The 9,532-nt window shown below is 38.6% G+C and overlaps 1 pseudogene; it reads right to left on the bottom strand.

The window, feature by feature from the left end:
* On the bottom strand, positions 512-1,358 carry Rpl7a-ps1 (ribosomal protein L7A, pseudogene 1; annotated as a pseudogene).

A 9,532-nucleotide genomic window follows, 5' to 3' on the forward strand; every position in this document is an offset into this window, starting at 1 on the left:
TAGCTACACATTATGTACTATATGAGAGAGCTACAGCATAACAAAGTAGATACAGGGTCAGCTTCAAGGGTGTGTGATAAAAGCAATCACAGAAAGCTCTGATTCCAGAAGGGCTCTGCACTTGATTGAAAGGTCTGGTATTTTCTCTTTAGGTGTGTTTTGTAAAAGAGTTCAGTGTGATAAAACAGCATGCAGAATGATAAACTGGATACAGTCATGTGCCAGCTGTAAGTTGCCAACCAGTTTGCACCAAATCTTACAACATGCTTCCTTCACCATTCTGACATTAATCTCTCTTTAGCAATTACACCAGCTACTTTCTCCGAGCCAGCCTTGTCAAGGGCTTAAACTCACACTCCTTTCCTCACCAAAGAGCACATTCTTTTCATGGTTCTCCTCTCTCCCACTACAGCACTCACTGAACAGTTAGCAGGGAGTATGCCACAGACTGACTGTTATGCTGCCTTGACATTTCCTCCACTAGACAACTTAGTCCATTGCTTTTTTTTTTAATTTTGTAATTACATTTATATACAGAAAACTTAGTGTACATTTAGCTCAATTTAGTGGCGAGTTCTTTAGCCTTTGCCTTTTCCAGCTTGGCAATGCAAGCCACAGACTTAGGACCCAAGATGTTGCCTCCCCAGTGGTGGTGGATCTTGTCATATCTGTCATTGTAATTTGTCCTAATAGCTTCCACCAGCTTAGCCAGAGCACCCTTGTCTTCTGAGTTAACCTGTGTGAAGGCAACAGTGGTGCATGTCTTCCTGTGGACCAGACACCTCAGCCTGGCCTTTCCCTTGATGATGCAGTAGGGCACCCCCATCTTTCCACACAGGGCAGGCAGGAAAACTACCAGCTCAATGGAGTCTATGTCACGGGCAATCACCACCAGCTGAGCCTTCTTGTTCTCCACCAAGGTAATGACTGTATTGACTCCTGCTAAGAGGACCAGTGGTCTCTTAGTTGGGACATCGCCTTTGCCAGCAGCTTTCTTCTCAGCACGGGCCAGTAGCCTTTGCTTCTTCTTTTGCTTTGTCTCTGGCCTGTACTTGTGGGCAAGCTTAAGCAGCTGAATAGCTGTTTGCCTGTCCAGGGCCTGAGTGAACTGGATAACGATAAGAGATACTTTGAGCCTGTTATAGAGGATGGCTCTTTGCCGCTGCAGCCTGATGTAGCGGGGGCCATTTGACGAAGCGTGTTAGATCTCTTTTGGGCTGAATGTCCTGCCCAATGCCAAAGTTCTTGGGCCTTTTCTCAAACAAAGGATTGACCACCTTTTTGCCTCCTGTTTCTTGACGATGGCTGGGTTTGGGGCCACCTTCTTCTCCTTGGCCTTATTTCCTTTGGGCATCTTGGGTGAAGAGAGTCCATTGCTTTCCAACTCAGCCTCATTCACTGTTTTCAGGACATGGATAAAACATGGCGTTTTGTTTTGTTTTGTTTTGTTTTGTTTTGTTTTGTTTTGTTTTGTTTTTTGTCAGAATATAACATGAATGATCTCTAGTCCAGATGCCAATAAGGTCCTGTTCCCCTCTGAAGTCTCATAAACTCACCTTCCACCGGTCTAATTTCTCTTAGTAATCCAATGTTCCAGATGTTCCAGATGCCTGGTAGAATGGTCCATTATACTCTATTCTAGGGTTTCTCTTGCCTGCAGCCCAATGTCTTCCACCATCCTCCCTCTAGACAGTTCCATAAGCTTTATGATAACCTACCCAGGCAGATTATCACAGCAGCAGCCCCACTTCTCAGCACTGATTTCTATGTTAGTTACTTTTCTCATTACCATGACAATGGACCTGACAAAAACAACTTAGGAAGTGAGGGTTGGTTTTGGCTCCTGGTTTGGAGAGCTACAGTTCCAGTTCATAAAGACAGGAGAGGAATGGCAGCAAAAGTGGAGGGCTGCTGACCACAGTCCATCCACCCACAGTTATGAGAGACATGGATGGTGGTTCTCAAACCACTTTTTTCTGTTTCTGTTTTTATTTAACACAAGACTCTTTTTTTAAAATTAGGTATTTTCTTTATTTACATTTCAAATGCTATCCCAAAAGTTCCCTATACCCTCCTCCCCCCACTCCCCAACCCACCCTCTCCCACTTCTTGGCCCTGGCGTTCCCCTGTACTGGGGCATATAAAGTTTGCAAGACCAAGGGGCCTCTCTTCTCAATGATGGCCAACTAGGCCATCTTCTGCTACATATGAAGCTAGAGACACGAGCTCAGGGGGGTACTGGGTAGTTCATATTGTTGTTCCACCTATAGGGTTGCAGACCCCTTCAGCTCCTTGGGTACTTTCTCTAGCTCCTCCATTGGGGGCCCTGTGATCCATCCTATAGATGACTGTGAGCATCTATGAGATAGTGCCACACAATCAGGGTGGGTCCTCTCGCCTCAGTTAAGCCTTACAGGGAATCCTATAGACATACATAGAAGTATGTCTCCATGGTTATTGTTATTACTACAAATAACCCTGATTTCATTTGTCTTATGTTCAGTGCCACTGGTGCTGCGTACAATGACTTTGGAGACAGGGGCAAAAATAAGGCAACCCGCAGGAATTTCTCACCGCAGTTCTCAGTCATTAGTGAGCCAAAGATGAGAGCTGGGGATAATGCCCACCTGCCAAAAAGTGAAATAAAATGTTACTTTGCACATTTTTATGCTATGACGCTGAGATTAAAATACATGTGCATGTTGGAAACAAAGCTCTATGCACATCAAATGCTTAATTAAGCATACATTTTGTATCATATATTGGCATTATATAATATAAACATGAATCATGAATGAGAAAATCTGTGAAAATATTTACATCTTAAACTTCTCTGAACTTACATTATTGAATTATAGTCTCAAAGCAATGAATTTTTAGAAGAAAACATTCACTTATAGTACTTCTTTCCTGCTTTTTGAGCCTGTTTTCTGAATCTTAAAAATTGGTCAGCCCTAGGAAGATACTGTTATTCCACATCTATAAATTGAAAAAAAAATCTATAGATATTCATGCATCATCCGTTGGGCCCTCTTTGTTATTTAGCTTCTTTGGGACTGTGAATTATAATGTGGTTGTCCTCTATTGCCAACATCATTTATAAGTGAGTACCTACCATGCATGTCCTTTTAGATCAGTGTTAACTCACTCAGAGGATATTTTCTAGTTTCATGCATTCACCTACAAAACTCATGATGTCTTTGATTTAATAGTTGAATAGTATTCCATTGTGTAGATGTACCACATTTTCTTTATCCATTCTTCAGTTGAAGGACATCTATGTTGTTTCCAGTTTCTGGCTATTAAGACTAAAGCTGCTCTAAACATAGTTGAGCAAGTGTCTTTGTAGGATGGTGGGTTGTCTTTTGGGTATATGTCCAGGCGTGTTATATCTGGATCTTGAGGTAGAACTACTCCTGATTTTCTGAGAAACAGCCAAATTAATTTCCAGAGTTGTTGTATAAGTTTGTACTCCCACCAGCAATGAAGAAGTGTTCCCCTTGCTCCACATCCTCACCAGCATGTGCTGTGAAGACATGAGTCTTGTGAAAGAGTTGAGGGTGGAGACCCAGAGGAGACAGAGACTCCACAAGAAGACCAACAGAAGCAGCTAACGTAGACCCTTAGGGTCTTCATGCAGGTCACCCAATGACTGGAGCAGGGCTGCCCATGACTTTGTTGCCTGCATATGGATCCTGTTCCCTCTAACTGGGTTGCTTTGTCTCGCTGGCCTCAGTGGGAGATGTGTCTACTCCTAGAGTAACTTGATGTGCCAGGGTGGGTTGAGGGCTTTCCCTTCTTAGAGGAAAAGGGGAAGAAGAAGAGATAGAAGTGCTATTTGAAGAGAGGACTAGGAGAAGAGAGGGGCTGCAATTGGGATGTAAAGTGAATGAATTAATAAATAAATAAATAAATAAATAAATAAATAAATGGAAAAATAAAACATAAAAAATAATAATCTAGTAAAATTAGTTAGCTTTTCCAAGATCACAGAACATGCAAAAACCATATACTATAACTATGACACAATGATATTACTCCCTTCTATCAAAATTGTAACCAAATTACAGTTAGGGGAAAGTCCATAAGAAGCCACAAGTATGTGACTAAGTGTGTTTCTTTAATTCCTGCCTACACAGAATTGTTTAAAGTAGAGAATTGGTTTAAGCCCCACAGCCCACCTCACACACCACAAGGTGGCCATAAGGTTAAGAATGCTCTTTTTAGGAAATTAATTCTAGCATTGTTTCACTAATCTGGAATCTAGAGTCACAGTTTATCTCCTCCGAGATTTGAAATAATCAATTCAAACATAAATTCATTGTATCTGATTATCATAAAGACCTTCAGTTTCCTTTCAATTTCTCTTTTTTCCCAAATCTCACATATTTCTGTTTTACAAATTGACTCTTATAAAAGAATTTATTTAATTTGAACACTATGCCACAATTACCAACCAGATGGTTCAAATAATTATGGCAATGTAACCATAATTCTATTTTTTATTGACTTATGACTAATTCATTTTTAACCTGGAAATTCACAGCATCATTTTATACATAAGACCTTGAACCTCTAAAAATTTACTTTTTGACCTTGGAAAACATTTTTCCAGATTCCCAGCAACAGTGTCTGCACTGCTTTCATAATCACTTGGATAACTCTGAGTTGGCAGTCTACATATTCTGTTTCTACAGCCATAAATGGTAGGTAAGAAAGTTATCTTTTACCATACCTATAATTAGTGGGAGAGGTATGTTTCTAAAACCAGAAAACATAATTAAAATAAAGACCTTTCTTTTTATATTCTGGAAAGAGAAGTCACTGTGCTATACAGTATTACACATATGTACAGATGTGTGTGTGTGTGTGTGTGTATGTGTGTGTGTATGTGTGTGTGTATAAAACTTAGCTGCTTTGTCTATAGAATTAAATATAAAAATTTCTGCTACATATAGAAATGTAAAATATTTTTGTCAAAATTTTTATCATAGTACCTCTTCTTTGAGATGATCAGAAATCTGAATATGTTATATTTTATAGTTATTTGCATAGATACAATTGCTGCTGTCAAGAAAATTCCCTCTAAGAATGATGTGGCAAAGATACTACTGTCATAAGTACAATGAATTCAATAATAATTTCTGTAATTCATTCCTGAATGTGTTAAGAATAACACTAAATAAATAATTCTTACATGAACAACTTGGAAGATATACATAAACATAAACTGTCTTCATAGTTTTGAAATTACAATATACATCAAATCCTGAAAATACTTTTTGATTTTTAAATCCATAAGTCTCACTGCTTATCCCCTCCCCCCAGAAGAATAAAACTCAAAAATAGAACACAGAGACAGACAATCTTAAGTTTTTTAGGTCAAACCTAAATGTGCTATGTCATCACATATTTTAAGTAAGAAGAATTATGATCCTCCTTATGCCCAAAATTTTCTCATTTCATAGCTCACCATCTAGAAAAAAAACCCTCCCATATGTAAACTTTAAAAAAGATTAACTCTAAGTGGTTAATTTAAATGGATTAAATGCTGCTTAAAGAAGTGACAATGCATTATTTTAAAGCATCAGAATATTGAGGAAACAAAACACCACTGATTCTGCTTGCTGTGACCTGACTAGATAACTATGAAACAATGCCAGTCCTCATATCATGAGGACATTCACACAGCCTATTGAGAGGCCAATGCCAATAGAAAATAAGATTAACCACCAATCAAAGAAAACACATGGTGGAACTCATGGCTCTAGCTGCATATGTAACAGAGGATGGCCTAGTCTGTCAGTGGGAGGAGAGGCCCTTGGTCCTGGAAAAGTTCTATGCCCCAGCATATGGGAATGCCAAGGCCAGAAAGCAGGAGTGGGTGGGATGGGGAGCAAGGGGAGGGGGCAGGGGATAGGGGATTTTCAGAGGGGAAACTAGGAAAGGGGATAACATTTGAAATGTAAATAAAGAAAATATCAAAAAGAAAGAAAGAAGGAAAGAAAGAAGGAAGGAAAAGAAGAGAGAGAGAGAGAGAGAGAGAGAGAGAGAGAGAGAGAAAGAAAGAAAGAAAGAAAGAAAGAAAGAAAGAAAGAAAGAAAGAAAGAAAGAAAGAAAGAAAGAAAGAAAGAAAGGAAAGAAAAGAAGGTTAACAAAAAAATCCAGGACCCATTTGCCAACCACATGAATAAACTTCTGTAGGGAGAAATCCTCTGTCCACTTCAAGCCATCCAATGACTGTGCCCAGCTCATATTTGAACCAATCCCTCCTGTATCACCCTAAGGCAGAATCAGGTAAACTGCTTCTTAAATTGCAGCTAACAAGAACTGGATTAAATGACCAATGTTAAAGTGGCAACATTTTCTGTATGTTACACAGAAACAGTAGGCTAACATACGTGTCTCTCTAACCTGATAAATAACTATTAAACATGAGACATTGATAACCTGACCAAACTGGAAGAAATATATCGTTTCCTTTACAAGCTAATAAACTCAATTTTTTGCCAAGTCTCAAGGAGATCAACTAGTTATTTCCACTAAATCATCAAAGGAATTTGAAATGACAATTCATTAATTTGCTCTGTAAGCTAAATTCATTCCAGGAACCAAGCTAAAATTCAATGGTTGGTTGATGAAGACAGAATTAAAAGAAGAATCTTTAGGTTGGGGCTGATGCCATAAGCCAGTAGTCATAGCTACCTGGGAAGCTGAGGCAGGAAGTTCAAGATCTCCCTTAAGCTATAGTGTGAGTTCAAAGTTAGGCTGAGCAAGTTAGTTAGTCCCTGCCTCAAAAAAAAGATAGAGAATATAAGATAGGTACATATCTCAGGGGCAGAGCATGCATGCATGAGGCCTTATGTTCCATCCTTATCACTGAAAAATAAAAATAAAATAGAACCTACATGTATGAATCACTCAAACATATCCATTCTTTATGATATATTTTTAATATTCATTGTAAAGCATCACAACTGATTTAAAAAGTAGCTGTTCCTAGATTCATGCATTGAGCAAATAATGTTAGGTACTTATGCTTGTATAAGAAAGCTGCCTTCCACCTTTGGGATAGCATTGAAAATGTAAACGAGGAAAATACCTAATTAAAAAAAAAAGAAAGCTGCCTTCCAACTCCCATCTATAGTTCTATTTGCTTTATATACAAAAGGAAAAGTGCATCATTAGCAGCAAGTGCAATTTAGATAAATGTCTGAGAGTAGAAAATAATGATATATCACATAATGGCAGTCTATGGAGTTTCTTAAAAGTAGTACCATATATGTGTCTATTGGCAAGTGTTAAGTGTGTGCCTTTTAAAATGCTACATTTTGTGATTGAATTTCCTAAATACTGTGTTTAATGAACTCGTGCATACCAAATACTTAGTAATAAAAATTAAAAAGATAGGTCATTAGGTAGATTTATAGGATATAGTCACAAAACTATGGGATCTGAACTTAACAGTATTTCTACACAAAACTGAGATGATGCTAAGTTTCTCTCTTGTTCCTAGGAAAATCTCTGCCAGAAGAACCAATGTATGATCTTCCTAGAACATTCCACAGACTTCCAAGTTCTTTGTCACCCAGTTTTCCTGTGCCAAATAGCTATTGTGTCAGTTGTTTGCAGTTAGTCAGTGTGCAGGTTATTTTCATAATTTCTTCCTCATAAAATTTTTAGGTCAAATTCTTATTCCACTTCTGAATCACACCTTATGGTCAGTATAACAGAAATTCAATTCCATATATGTATACTGATTTCTTTAACCTGAGAGAGGAACATTTCCTGATGACACAAAATCCTGAAAATATGAGCTCTCAGGAAGCTTCAAGCCAATCCTTTCTACAAATTCCCTGGTGATCGTTGACATATTCATCAGATCCATAGTTTCATCAGAGATGGCGTTTAAGGGAGATTTAAGAAAGTCATGCTTTCTGTAACTAATGACGATATTAAAGTAGTTGTCTCAAATTAGTAAAGTCTATATTGGTAGTAGGTCTAGGGTGTCCTTAACAAAGAATGGAACTACAGCAGTTACGGAGAGACTGTAGGTCTGAGGATGTGGTCAGCATTGTAGAATATTTGCCTAATATATGTGAAGACCTAGGTTTGCTTCCCTGACACTGCATCATGGCTCACATCTGTAATCCCAGCACTCAGAGAGAGGGCAGAGAATCAAAAGTTCAAGGTCAAGATCACTCTTAGCTATATATCGAGACATAGTAATACCAGACCAGGATACATAAATCAGAGAGAGAGAGAGAGAGAGAGAGAGAGAGAGAGAGAGAGAGAGAGAGAGAGAGAGAGAGAAAGACATATTTTCCTATTCCCAAAATGCATCTCCCTCCTATAATTATAAAAAGCACATCCAGGAGACCCAACCAGCAAACTTTCTATGCTTTCACTTTTCAATCTCTTCCTGCCCAGATCCTCCACTACCTTTTAACTGCTCTTTTTTTTTTTTCTCCTCAAAAGTGTGAATTCATTCTAATGTCTGGTAATCTGTTTACTGTTATAATCTTTCCCAGTGGGCTTGCTTTTTTTTTTTTCAGGTAAAATGCCTGTCTAGACATATTTCAGGCTTCAGGGGTTTCTGATAAGGTCATGATTTTTAAACTTCAGTGTGTGTAAGAATCGTTATGAGCTTATTTAATGTGCTATTCCCTACTCTCACTCTGGCAGATTTTTAAGCCATAAATCTAAGGTGGGATCCATAAAGTTGCCTTTATAACAAACGATGTCTGGTCCTCTATGCTATTTATAGGAGCAGACAAATAATCACTCTGCAGGTGTGCTAAAAGGAAGATAAGTCAGAACTAAAGAAGTCACATTATCAGAAGGTCCTGGCAACTGTGTTCCCCTCTTCTGTCTTTCGCCCTTTCACCATTACCTTTGCAAATATAGTTATTTTATTTCTGAAACACTCACAAAATCCCTACTGATCACCTGTAGATCCTACCTAGACTTACCCATTTTTTTAATAGATTGCCAGGCCAGTGAGATCCCAGCATCTGCCTGTCTTTATGCCTACAAGGTTGGAGTTAACACCACACACAATCATGTCCAGCTTTATATATCCCCCAAAACCACCCTACCTCCCACCCCATTCAACTTTGTTTCCTCTTCCTCCTCCTTCTTCCTTCCCCTCCCCCTCCTCCTCCTCGTTCTTCTTCTTCTCTCTCTGTCTCTGTCTCTCTCTCTGTCTCTCTCTGTCTCTCTCTCACACACACACAAACACACACAAACACACGCACACACGCAGATCTGAACTAGGAAAAGAACAAGACAGAATATGCCAAATTAGAACAACAGGGTTTTTGGGTTTTTTTTAAACATAAGGTTGGTTTTGTGGGGAGTGTGGTTGATATACACAATGACACATTGGAGAAAACTGCTTTTTAATTCTAAATACCTTTTTAGGGATAGGATCTTGTCTTAATCACTGTTCTACTGCTATAAAGAGACACCATGACCAAGGCAACTCATATAAAAGGAAGCATTTCATTGGAGCTTTGCTTAGAATTTCAAA

Source organism: Mus musculus, chromosome 12 (genome assembly GCF_000001635.26).
Source record: "Mus musculus strain C57BL/6J chromosome 12, GRCm38.p6 C57BL/6J".
Lineage (NCBI taxonomy): Eukaryota > Metazoa > Chordata > Mammalia > Rodentia > Muridae > Mus > Mus musculus.